Below are 12,068 nucleotides of genomic sequence, written 5' to 3'. Positions count from 1 at the left end.
TAGAGGAGGCAAAAAATTTAAGTGTTGCATTTTTGAATGGCCGTATAAGTTTGGGTCTGATATTATGATCGCTTTTTTGGGTTTCAACAACCGACTCATATTTATTTTTATTTTTAAACTTGTGTTTTTTCTAATTATATTTTTCTCAAACAATTAAATAAAAACAACTTTATTTTCCTCCCAGGCAACGCTGGGTGTTTCAGCTGATATATATATATATATATATATATATATATATATATATATATATATATATATATATATATATATATATATATATATATATATATATATATGTGAATGTATGTATGTATGTATGTATGTCTATATGTCTATTTATATATATATATATATATATGTAGATATGTATATATGTGTATATATATATGTAGATATGTATATATATGTGTATATATATGTAGATATGTATATATATATGTAGATATGTAAATATATATGTAGATATATGTGTCTCTGTGTGTATATATATATATATATATATATGTATGTGTATGTATGTATGTGTATATGTATATATGTATATGTGTGTGTGTATGTATGTATGTATATATATGTGTATATATATGTTGATATGTGTATACATATATGTATATATATGTGGATGTGCATATGTATATATATAAATGTTTATATGTATATATGTGTATATGTAGATATGTGTATATGTAGATATGTATATATAGATAGATAGATAGATAGATAGATCGAAGCGTGGGTATTTTTCTAGTATTTTATATAAGGACACTACTCTTCTACTAGTTATGTATCTGTTTTATAAGATTGTATAGATTTGTTTTTTCTTTGTTACTTATCCATTAATATTCTTGCCTTATCGTATTGGTATTTATTTTCTTGTAACTTTCTCTTTGACATCTTGTAAAGCACGTTAAGCTACATTTCTCCATGACAGACTAATAATCAAATTACAAGAAGCAGGGATTCAAGGCATGATGTACAGACGGCTGCACATTTGGCTCAAACACAGGAAATATCAAATGATGTTGTGGGATGGTTTAGTCTTAACTAGCTGTGTTACCTGGCATTTTTTTATGTCATAGCCACAGGCAGACAATAAAGTTCTAACACATCTCATTTTACTTTAACTTATTACAAATAGTAATGACTTTTACAGCTGCATATTTAGGCAGATCATGTACTGAACTGAATGTTTTTAAGTGGAAGAAAATAACTATCAGTACTATGTTTTGGGGACGGCACGGTGGTGCAGTGGTAGCACACAGTGGTAGGATATAACGGGTTGGATAATGGATGGATGGATGTTTTGGGGCAGTTTAGCTACCTTGTTCAAAGTAAGCAGACAAGCACATGAATCTAAATGATACCATGATACCGGAGGGTGGGGAGTTTAAGGTATGGCCATGAGTGCCTAGTCTCCCCAAGGATGCACTATGTTACTAAAATGAGACTTAAATGAAGGGGATTTTTGTTCCTTGATTTTATTTTTTGAGACCAGAGTTAATAATCAACAGATTCTCTGAATGGTGATGCAGGTTATGTATTATGAGGTTGAAATGAAGGAGGGCTATATTTTCAACCTCCAAACAGGTACTTGATATAAATACTTAAATATGTAAATAGCAAGACATACTGTATGTCTGATAATGGTTTAATATAATATTGATAATACCTCTTTAACACAAGTTTCTCAGCAAGGATGCAGACTGATATGAATGTTGGGTAAGAGTAAATCTGCACAAACCTCACAAGATATTTCTTCACACTGACTGTTGTAGATAAAAGGAGCAAGACAGCTAGTAGTACAGTTTAGGGACACTCCTTGGGACCTTGGAATTTTGAGTTGACATTAGTGTAAGTACATAAGATGACAGGAAATAACACACTGTGTCAGATTAAATGATATCTTTTTGTGAACTTTCTCTCATTTTCTTTTCTGTTTATAACAGCATAAGATTAGATAACTGAAATGCTGTATATTATGCATTTTTTTCCAAACACTTGTCATGGCATTTTCATTATATCAGAAATATACCCTGATTACACTAGTATTAAAAAAGAAAGACAAAGTAACGTAATAATAACAACAGCAATTTAATCAAACTTACCACACAAAATATGAAGAATACATTGTTATATGTGGCCGGCCTTTCATCCCGGCCAATACCCCCAGGCTGCCAGGTGGAGCCCTTCCTGCAGCATGGAGGTGCCCCGAATGCAGGCAGGGAATACTGGACAATGTAGTTTTTATTCTCATCCCTGTTGGATACCTTGGGGTCCGCTAGAGGACGCTGCAGGGAGGCACAGAGACTATTTGCCTTTCGCCCAGGAAGTACGTCAGAGTCACGTGGACAAAGGGAACGATGTGCTTCCTGGGTGAAGAAAAGAAGGATTTTTTATCTGACCCGGAAGTGTTCCAGGTCACATGGACAGAGAGGGTAAAACGCTTCCGGGTCAAGGACTATAAAAAGGACAGTGAAACACCAGAGCTGAGCTGGGTGGAAGGGTGGCAACGCGTCTGGGAGTGGAGGATTGTGATTAATTATTGTATTATTGATTATTGATTTATGAGTATTGGGGAGTGGAGGGTGCTTTGTGCACTGTTTATTGTTCAAATAAATTATATTTGGACTTTTACCTGGTGTCTGGCGTATTGTCCGAGGGTTCAAGAGGATGACAGCGCCCTCTATCTGTCACAGTGGCGTAGTTGGCAGGATTCTCTGGCCGTCGGTTTGGCAGAGGACCTGTATTTAAGAAAATTTACTGTGGACAGAACTCTAAGAGGACAATGTCCAGACACATAGCAACGTCGCCAGAACCTACCTTCACCACGTCCGATATGGGGAAGAAGAAGGACAAGCAGAGCGGCATCGCCAGCGGGAGAGCCACACTCGTAATGGCCGACGCTCGGGAGGAGCTACAGAGCAGCTACACAAGTCGGGAGAAACCTCCATGGACAGATGATCGCTCTGAGGTACGTGCCGGGAGTTTAACAAATAATCCATTTAAAATAACTCACTTTGTCCCGTGCATGTACCTCGGAAAAGATCACTTGGAGGCTCCACAGGAAAAAGGAGATATTCCCGAAGATAGTGGCATGCTCCTGTTCGAGCAGTTATTTGTGTTTGTGTATTATTCAGGATATTTTTCTCTTTTTCATTTATTGGACAATTCTCTTTGTTGTTGATTTTTATTATATGCAGGTCTTTTTTGTTCATTTTCTTTTTTTCAACGTTCTTTATCAGCTCTTGCCACTCTTTTCTATTGCAATCTAAAATTTGATGTTCTTGAATAGAGATTTTGATTTTCTGCCTTGCGTTGAAGGGCATGTTAGCATTGAGAGTGTCATGGGGTTATAAGGACAGAGGATTTGTGCTGTAACAGTAATGATTGGGTGAGTGGTGCGTCGGGGGTTGTATGATTGGTCAAGGCTGAATAATGCGGAGACGATGGAAAACATTTTTAATATAATGGAGAGATCATCATCATCATAATCCACCTAGAGTAGCATAGCAGAGAAAGGTACAGCAAAAATAAGTTAGAAATTATCCAGATGGTGTTATATTTAGGTGCGTTTGGGGGTTATGCAGGCACTGTAGCCTGCAAGTGGACTGAGTTCAGTGGGTGGCTTATGCAACCTTCTCAGTCTTTTTTGGGGTTGCTGGGGCCAGAGGCTATACCACCATTACTGGAGAAAAGGTTGAAAACAGGACTGGACAGGACTCTAGCCCATCAGAGGGACCACTCTCACTCACAGACACACAAACCATATTCACACACACTGACAGTTTGCAACTGCCAATTAATATAACCAAAATAAAAAAAAAATTATGATTAACTCCTTCTTTGAACATTTCTGGCTGTTGTAATTATTAAATTGGATTTGCAAAGCTCCAGTTATGACAAATATTAAAGAATTCCAGAAGTGGAAGGTAAACTTTATTATGGTGCCTGAATGTTATGTGGCACTTGTACTGTAAATTAATGGATAACCAGGTTTTCAAATTCCCAAACTTGGACACTTCTGTACCATGCATGCCCAAACATAAAGCCTCATTTGTAACGCCTCTCGTCATCTTCAGAGAGGGATCAGAGCAGGGAAAAACAAAACAAAAACACTTTCACAAGTAAACACTTGAGTACACACAGTCTTTAAAGTGGAAACAAATAAATGGCAGTATACTCTCTGTTTTTGTGTGCTTCTTGGTCCTCCTCTGATGCTGTTCAAATTAAACACAAGTTTCTAATCCTCTCTTCTGTATTTATGTGCTTCCCCTTGGCCATATTATTCGTAGCTATGGGCTGGGTTATCATTTTTATGCAGATGACACTCAACTCTATTTCAATGTCAAAAGTGCAACTTCATCAGAGTTTTCTCAGCTCACAACTTGCCTCAGTGAAATTAAAACCTGCATGGAACAGAACTCTTTAAAATTAAATTGCAACAAAACTGAACTCCTGCAAATTGGCACTAAAGTGCTACTTAAGAAAATGAGCTCCTTTTCAGTCACTCTTGACGGTGATCTCATCAGACCTTCTTCTGATGCAAGGAATCTTGGTGTCATTTTTGATTCCTCCCTTTCTTACATAAACCACATTAAGAAACTTTCTCACCTCCGTAACATATCCCGTGTTCGCTCCTTCCTCTCCTTTTCTAATGCTGAGAAACTTGTCCATGCTTTTATCATATCCCGCATCGATTATTGTAACTCACTGCTGGCAGGTGCCCCTTCTAATCTTCTATCACAGCTCCAGTTGATTCAAAACTTGGCTGCAAGAGTCCTTAGTCGAACCAGCAACAGTGAGGACATCACACCCATCCTGCTTCACCTTCATTGGTTCCCTGTGTCTTACAGGATTGAATATAAAATTCTATTAATAACCTACAAAGCTTTAAATGGCCTTGCACCGGACTACATCAGTGACCTTCTAAATCACTATGCTCCTGTTCACCTACTAAGGTCCTCTGATTCTGGTAATCTTGTTGTGCCTCACACTAATCTGCACTCTATGGGTGACAGGGCCTTCAGCTCCATAGCACCCAGGCTTTGGAATGGCCTGCCGAAATTAATTAGATCATCTGACTCCATTCATTCTTTTACAAAACAACTTAAAACTCATCTATTTAGGAAGGCTTTTAACTTAACTTAGCATTCTGCCCTTTCTTTCAGTTTACCTCTCTGTCCAGGAGCTCAGGACAATTTGTGTGCCTGTTATATCACAAATTAGGTTATTTGTTAGGTTTTTCTTTTAGTATTGAATTTAGTATTTTACTCTGGTTTATTGTTCTCTGTTCTATTTAATGCTTTGTTATCTGTTACATTGTTCCATTCAGGAAAACGTTTGTATCCAATGTTACATATACCACGCGCCTTGAGCATGGGAAAGGCGCTATATAAATAAAATATTGAATTATTATTATTATTATTATTATTATTATTAAGTATGGTTCCTCCTTGGAGTTTTGTTGTGCTGTTACAAGTTAATTGTAACAGTGTTTATGGCACTGAAAAACTCTATTAGTTGGATTTCAGGTTAAAACTGTGACATTCTGATATTTTTCATTTTTCTTAATCAGGGCACAAAGCATGAAATTGGGACTGTCACTGCCACATCTGGTCACTCCAGTAAATTATAGTGCCAGTAAAATAGTTAATCATTATAATCTGCAGATAATGGAAGTGTGAGGTTGGTTCACTGTAAAGTAAATCCTGAGTAAATGTTTACATACTCTGTGCATAATACACACCACAGGGTCCTTTATTCATATATAAATAAGCAACATTTTTTTTCCTTGTTTACATTTTATACTATTATAGTAAGGAAGATCATATAACTTACCTGTTACGAGTTAAAGTATTGGGAGGACTGAGATGCTGATGCCCTTGTTCTCTTCTGCTTGTGCTTAAGCCACACACAGTCAGGCCGTGTCCTGGTGCGCCCAATCAGCCAGTGACAGTGACTTCCTACCCACACACACACTCTGCTGGTGTTTCATTAACTAGTATTGGGACTCTGTAGCAATACCAGCTAGTGGGGGTGAGAAACAGAAAAATATACAAAATACACAAGTTGGTGTAACTGCTGTCAAGATAAAATTGATACATCAAATTAATTCTTAGCTGAAGTTGTACAGAATTTTTCTTCATTTTAAAATAAATGGGTTTGCAGAATAGCCAATGCTTTTTCAATAGGAGATTTTGGAATTTTAAAACTGTGCACGTTGCAATATGTTTGAGATTTATCAACGAAAATTGAACACATTTCTGGGAAGAATAAGCATGCCACATTTAAGCAAAATTGGTCCACAGGGGACCAAGTTGTTTTATGCGGACAGACATATCACAATAGATGCTTCATACATTACATGCAAGAGCACCAAAAAAATGAACAAAAGAAAAATACAAAAAAAAAAATGAATGATCAACACAACTGAATGTACTGTGGGAAAAGAAGCCCATGAAAAATATCATGGAAAGTACCAAGCAGTCATCCTGGAGTGACAGCAAAGGGGATGGCGTTCCTGGAATCTCCCACTGGAAACAAGCTGCAAGGGAATTTCCAGTTCAGCCAGTGAGCTTTATCCATTTGGGTTATTAAGGGTTCAGCCTAAAAGAATATTGTAGCTAACATCAAGAAACCAAAGTTAGAATCAAGTTGGCTGTGACAAGAAGCACAATAAACACTCAAACTCACTCAACAAGATGGAGAGATGAGTAGAGGTGAGGCCTTGGGGTGGGGGTTGGGGGTTCTGGTTGGCTGTTGAACAAAACGGCAGTGAATGTGGGTCCCCACCTGACAACCCTAAGAAAGCTGTAAGATCTCACACTACAAATCTCTGTCAAGAAGTGGACCTTTGAATATATGATTGCTAACAATTTAGCTTTTATAAAATATACCATCTAGAATTAAACATTTGTAAAACATATCATAAGATTCAGCAATCTTCAAAACTCTTAAATGAATAAAGACTCCAAAGAAATGAGAAGCAAAGCTGTAAAAAATGTATTTTGAAAGCAAATTATAACATCTCCATTGTTCACTACAATCTATGACTTGATAAATGACACTCTTCATATATACAGTACTTCTGGATCACTAAAACTTTATTGACTTCTTGGTTTGGCAAACTCTCTGTTGTCATGTAATGAGCAGAAGGTAATATGTGTTGTCTGCATTTGTTGGTATGGACACAGTAAACACAAATCTTGGTAACATTTAAAGATGACAATTACATTTTGATTTCATCATTTTTTTAGATCATATTGTGGCTATTCAGCTTTATTTCAGGGATCGGGCTGTGTTTGAATGATATTTTTGTCACCAACACGATAGCCTACTGGCTGGACTGACAGGTCAGGAACTGGTCTAGTTTTATAATGTGAGGGCTAGGGGTTGCCACAGAGTCCCAAACCCCAAGCACGAACACACAAACACAGTCTTGGGTTCAAATAAAGCGTTTTTTATTACACAAGTACCTTGTACAATGATTAAATACTGCATTTCTCTTCTTTCTCTCTCTCCCCCTCCCTACACCGCACTGCTACTCCTCCATTTGAGTGTTGCCTATCTCCGCTCCCAGCTCTCTGCCTGGAAAAGGCAGTGCGGTTATTTTTATGTACTTCTGGTGTCAAAGCTTTGCCCGTTGGAAGCACTTCCAGGTCATACGGAAGCCCCAAATAATAGGGAGAGTAATTCTCTGCTGCACCACTTGGCGGCACCTCCGGACCCCAGCAGGGCTGCACTAACAGACGAGAATTCCCAGCATTCCCTGTGGTTGTCTGAATGGGTACCAATATCCAGGGTTGCTGCCATCTAGTGCATGGGGGGAGACAATAGGCACATTATGGGCATCCCGTCCAGGTACGGACCCCAAACCAACTCCAGCTTCAAATGGCTGGTCACAGAGGCTTCTTTCTAACCCATCAGCCAATTCGACATTTTTTCCCTCCTGACCTCCCTTCTAGGAAGTAAACCATCCCTTTTCCTGGCTGGGGTGCCGATTCGTGTCCTACAATAAGCAGCCTTTAGCCACACATCTCGTATAATCTTATAAACCCAACTTTAGCAGCCTGACTTTTTGCCCTCTCAACTTTAGGATTTTTGGGGGAATTGATCCAATGACCCTGTCCCCCCCAATGGTAGTGTCTATGATCGAATATAATGAATGAATTTGAACTACATGTTACAGTTATTTAGTGCACAGGGAATGCCCTTGAGGGATTCAGAGCAATAGAAAACAAATGCAGTTTATAAATTTTAAATTTTTAATCTTCATCAGTGTCACTTAATTTATGTTTGCACTTATATTGTGGGGTGTCACAGGGCCATAGTGATTAGCACCAAAGACTTGCAAGGTAGGTGATCATTGACTATAAATTATGAAGGATTATGGGTATGTGAGTTTTAAACATAGACCTGCCTTGCACTCAATGCTACTAGAAAGGACTCTGTAAGAAAGAAAAAGTTTGAAAAATGGAAGAATGTTATATTGCTTATTTTATTTGAATAATGTTATGCCTACTTACCTTTATGTCTGGGTGGTAAAGTGGAAGTGCTGCTGCATTGCAGTAAGGAGACGAAGCTTCATGTCCCTGCGCTTCCTGTGTCTGCGTGGGTTTCCTCTAGGTGCTCCAGTTTACTTCCACAGTCCAAAGACTTGCAGGTTAGATGAAGTGGTGATGCTAAATTGGAATTAGTGTGTATCTGGTGTATATGTGTTTGTGTTTGTATGTGTGTGTGTGTGTGTTCATCCTGCGATGCACTGGTACATGGTTCAGGGTCTGTCCTGCCTTGTGCACTATGCTGGTTGGGATAGGCTCCAGCACCTCCATGACCCTGGTCCGGATTAAGCAGATTGGAAAATGAAATGACCTTTATGCCTATTTTTTCTCTTCCCTGTTTTTAAAAAGCCATACAATTCTAGTTATTCTTTTGTATTATTTCAGCATTGAACAAACAAAACTCCCTTTTTTATATTAATGCTTCAGATAGCACACACTGCATGGAATTCCTGCTGCATACACTGCACGTCACATGTGCTCCAAAGAGTTGACCTGAAGAATTTTTAGAGAGGATGACAATCCAGTTAGTTGCCCCATTAGTCGGCTAGAAATCCCACTTTATTACAGAGCACATATTGGTATTCTAAAGCCTAGAGGTTTATTGGTACTTTTTCCACTTGCTTGCTTAGCCTTCTAATTGTAAGCTTATGAAAAATAAACTTCTGGATTAGCTTCAAGTGAGTGTTCGCCTCCAGGGGATGGCTTCCTGTTACAATGCACCATGTAGTAAACACCTGCTTTTCATTTGCACTACACTACCCCAGCTGGAGTGTTTGAATTGGCACAATCAGATAGCCCTGCCCAGTTCTGTTTACTCAAGCCAGTGTCACTGCTTGGTGGCTGACTTTTATGACTGGCATGGGTACAGGAGTACAGACACTTGATTTCTGTTACATGGCAAACTGACTAATCTAAATAAATGTCAAATAATAAATCTAAAATATAAAGATAGATGTGTGTGACCTATGACGGTTTCCCAAGGAATATTGATCTAAGGGGTGGGGTCAAACAAAGAACAATCCATAACTGAACCTCATGAAAGGTCTTATTAAACTGAGAACAACCTCACTCGGAAGACCAGGATACACTCCAGGAGCCAGATCTAGGAATGTGCATTCCAAGTGACACCTGTAACCTGGTTAGGCTCATCCTGAAAAAAAAGTGGATGGAGACACAAAGTTAAAAGTGAAGTTCAGCTGCAGAGCCAATTGGGTGAAAATCAAAAATAGAACAGACCCAAGCACAATCAAAACCAATGAAAACCTGACTCTTGGGTCATGGAACTCTGGAGGCTGAAAGATATAGGCTAGATATAGTCAGACTCATTTTTATGTCTCTTTAACAAAACTTCTCAATCATGGGTGGTCTCTCACATGCTCTGGAGTTGCTCCATGGAAAAAGTACCAGGCAGGTGTGAAGATACTCACAAGCTACTAGCTGAATTCTATGCAGCTGAACTTTGCTTCAGTGGACAAGAGGGTGTCCTCAGTGCAACTTGTTATTTGCATATATGCACCAAACAACTGTTCTGACTATCTCATCTTGTTAGAAACATTTAATTGAATGCCTTAAATGGTAGGATTGGCTGGCTTTGTAGTTCTACTTGCAATTTCAATGCTCATGTGAAGAACATTCGTGATTCCTGGAATGGCCTCTATGATATGTATTATTGCTGTATTTATGAGCTAGTCAAGGATCGTCCATAATGAACACCATATTGCTCATAAATGTACTTGGTGCCAGCATACTTTGAGACAAATGTTGCTGTTCAGCTTTGCAGTTGTGTTGTCTGATATGTGGCAATTTGTTCTGGACACCTGATATAAGAAAGGTGAAGAGCTCTTAACTGATCACTACTGCCTGTTTTGTGGCTTTTTCCTCCAAGTACTCTGGTTTTCCTCACACAACACCTAATACATTCTGTCTAGGTTGACTGGCAATTTCAAATTGCCCCCAATATAAGTGTAACTGAGGTTGTGTGTGCTATTATACCCAGCAATGGACTGGTGCCAAGTGCAGAAGTATTTCCTACTTGGGGCCCTGTGTTGCCAATGTAGGCTTTGGTTTCCTGTGACCCTGACCTTGATTAAATGAGTTTGAAAATTACTAGATATTAAATTACACTAATAATAATAATAGGGCAGATATGGTGGTGATGCAATTTTGGACTAAACAGGTTAAGAAAGCAGATGAATGAACTATCCATCCTTTGATTATCAAACCCTCCAAACTTCATTCACTATGAGTTGAGTTAATGCTGTCATGGCAGCACTGGGCACAAGGCATGAACAAACTCGGCTTGTCAATTTAAGGGCCTGCTATTGCACACACTCATAAAGCATCAGTTTAGATTTGCTAATTAATCTCTGTATGTCTTTAAGAAATGGGAAGAACCTGTAAATATCATAATATTAAACATATTAAAAACGTAGAACAATATATTTTGCCCGTAACTTATTTTATTTGTTTCTCTGAAATGATTTTTTGTGCTTTTCTATATTCTTTTGTACTCTTAATCAGTGTCACCTGGATAGGAACACAAAGATTCTCAAATACAGATAAACATGCTTATCTGCTTCATGTAGTAAGTTATATTTTTAGCATGCTATCATAAACTAATCTCCTTTTGTTTAGGTTGGAAACGAACTGTTAACAATATCCTGTTTCAGTGAAGACAAACAATCCAGTACAAAGGCAAATATTAGCTTTTTTATTTTTTAAATAGAAATATTATTATAGATGGTATCTCTTTGAGAATCCCTGTTGGATTCACTAATGAGTATATTCATATCAGCTCCAAAAGAACTTTGACAACAAAAAGCAGATCTTTCTTTGGGAATATTTCTTTTCATGCATGCAGTACATTGGTGCAACACTCACTGCTGCCTCATAGCATTTGAATTTAAATGCCCCCTGAGTCATGTTTGCATTGTTGAAGACACACTGTATGGTTACATTACCCACCACTAGCTTTCAGAAGTCTGAGTATGTTAATTCATGAGCTCAACAAGGCATCAGAAGTATGACACAGTGGTTCTGACCTTTGTGTACTTCAGAGTACTCCATATTTTTTGAAGCTTAACTGTGATTGAATCAATGAGCTCTGGTTGCTGGGAAGGCCACTGCTTCAAGCTGGATTCACTGTTCACTCTAAACTGGCCCTCAGACAAACACCTCATCAATTTTATTTTTTAGTTATGATTAAAGCTGCTGTGACTTGACTCCAGCCTTCTGTGACTCTGAAATGGTGTAAATAAACCTGAGAATACTGTAGTATGTTCTTGGTACATTTCCATGATTTTTTTTACCTTATGTGTTGATGCATTTTACATGCTGAAAAGACTGTTTGTATATGAGTACCCTACTCTTCAATGGTAATATATTTCAAAACAGTTCTTTTTTTAATTCAGTTTAATAATTTCATTCCAATGAATAAATTACAAATCAATGAGAGAGCGGTCAGTGGAATGGTGAGGATGCAGGGAGTAGAGTTGGCAGAGGTGGATG

This window comes from Erpetoichthys calabaricus, chromosome 2 (assembly GCF_900747795.2).
Source record: "Erpetoichthys calabaricus chromosome 2, fErpCal1.3, whole genome shotgun sequence".
Taxonomy (NCBI): Eukaryota; Metazoa; Chordata; class Cladistia; order Polypteriformes; family Polypteridae; genus Erpetoichthys; species Erpetoichthys calabaricus.
The sequence above is the reverse complement of the archived record's forward strand: the minus strand, read 5'-3'. Positions refer to the sequence as shown.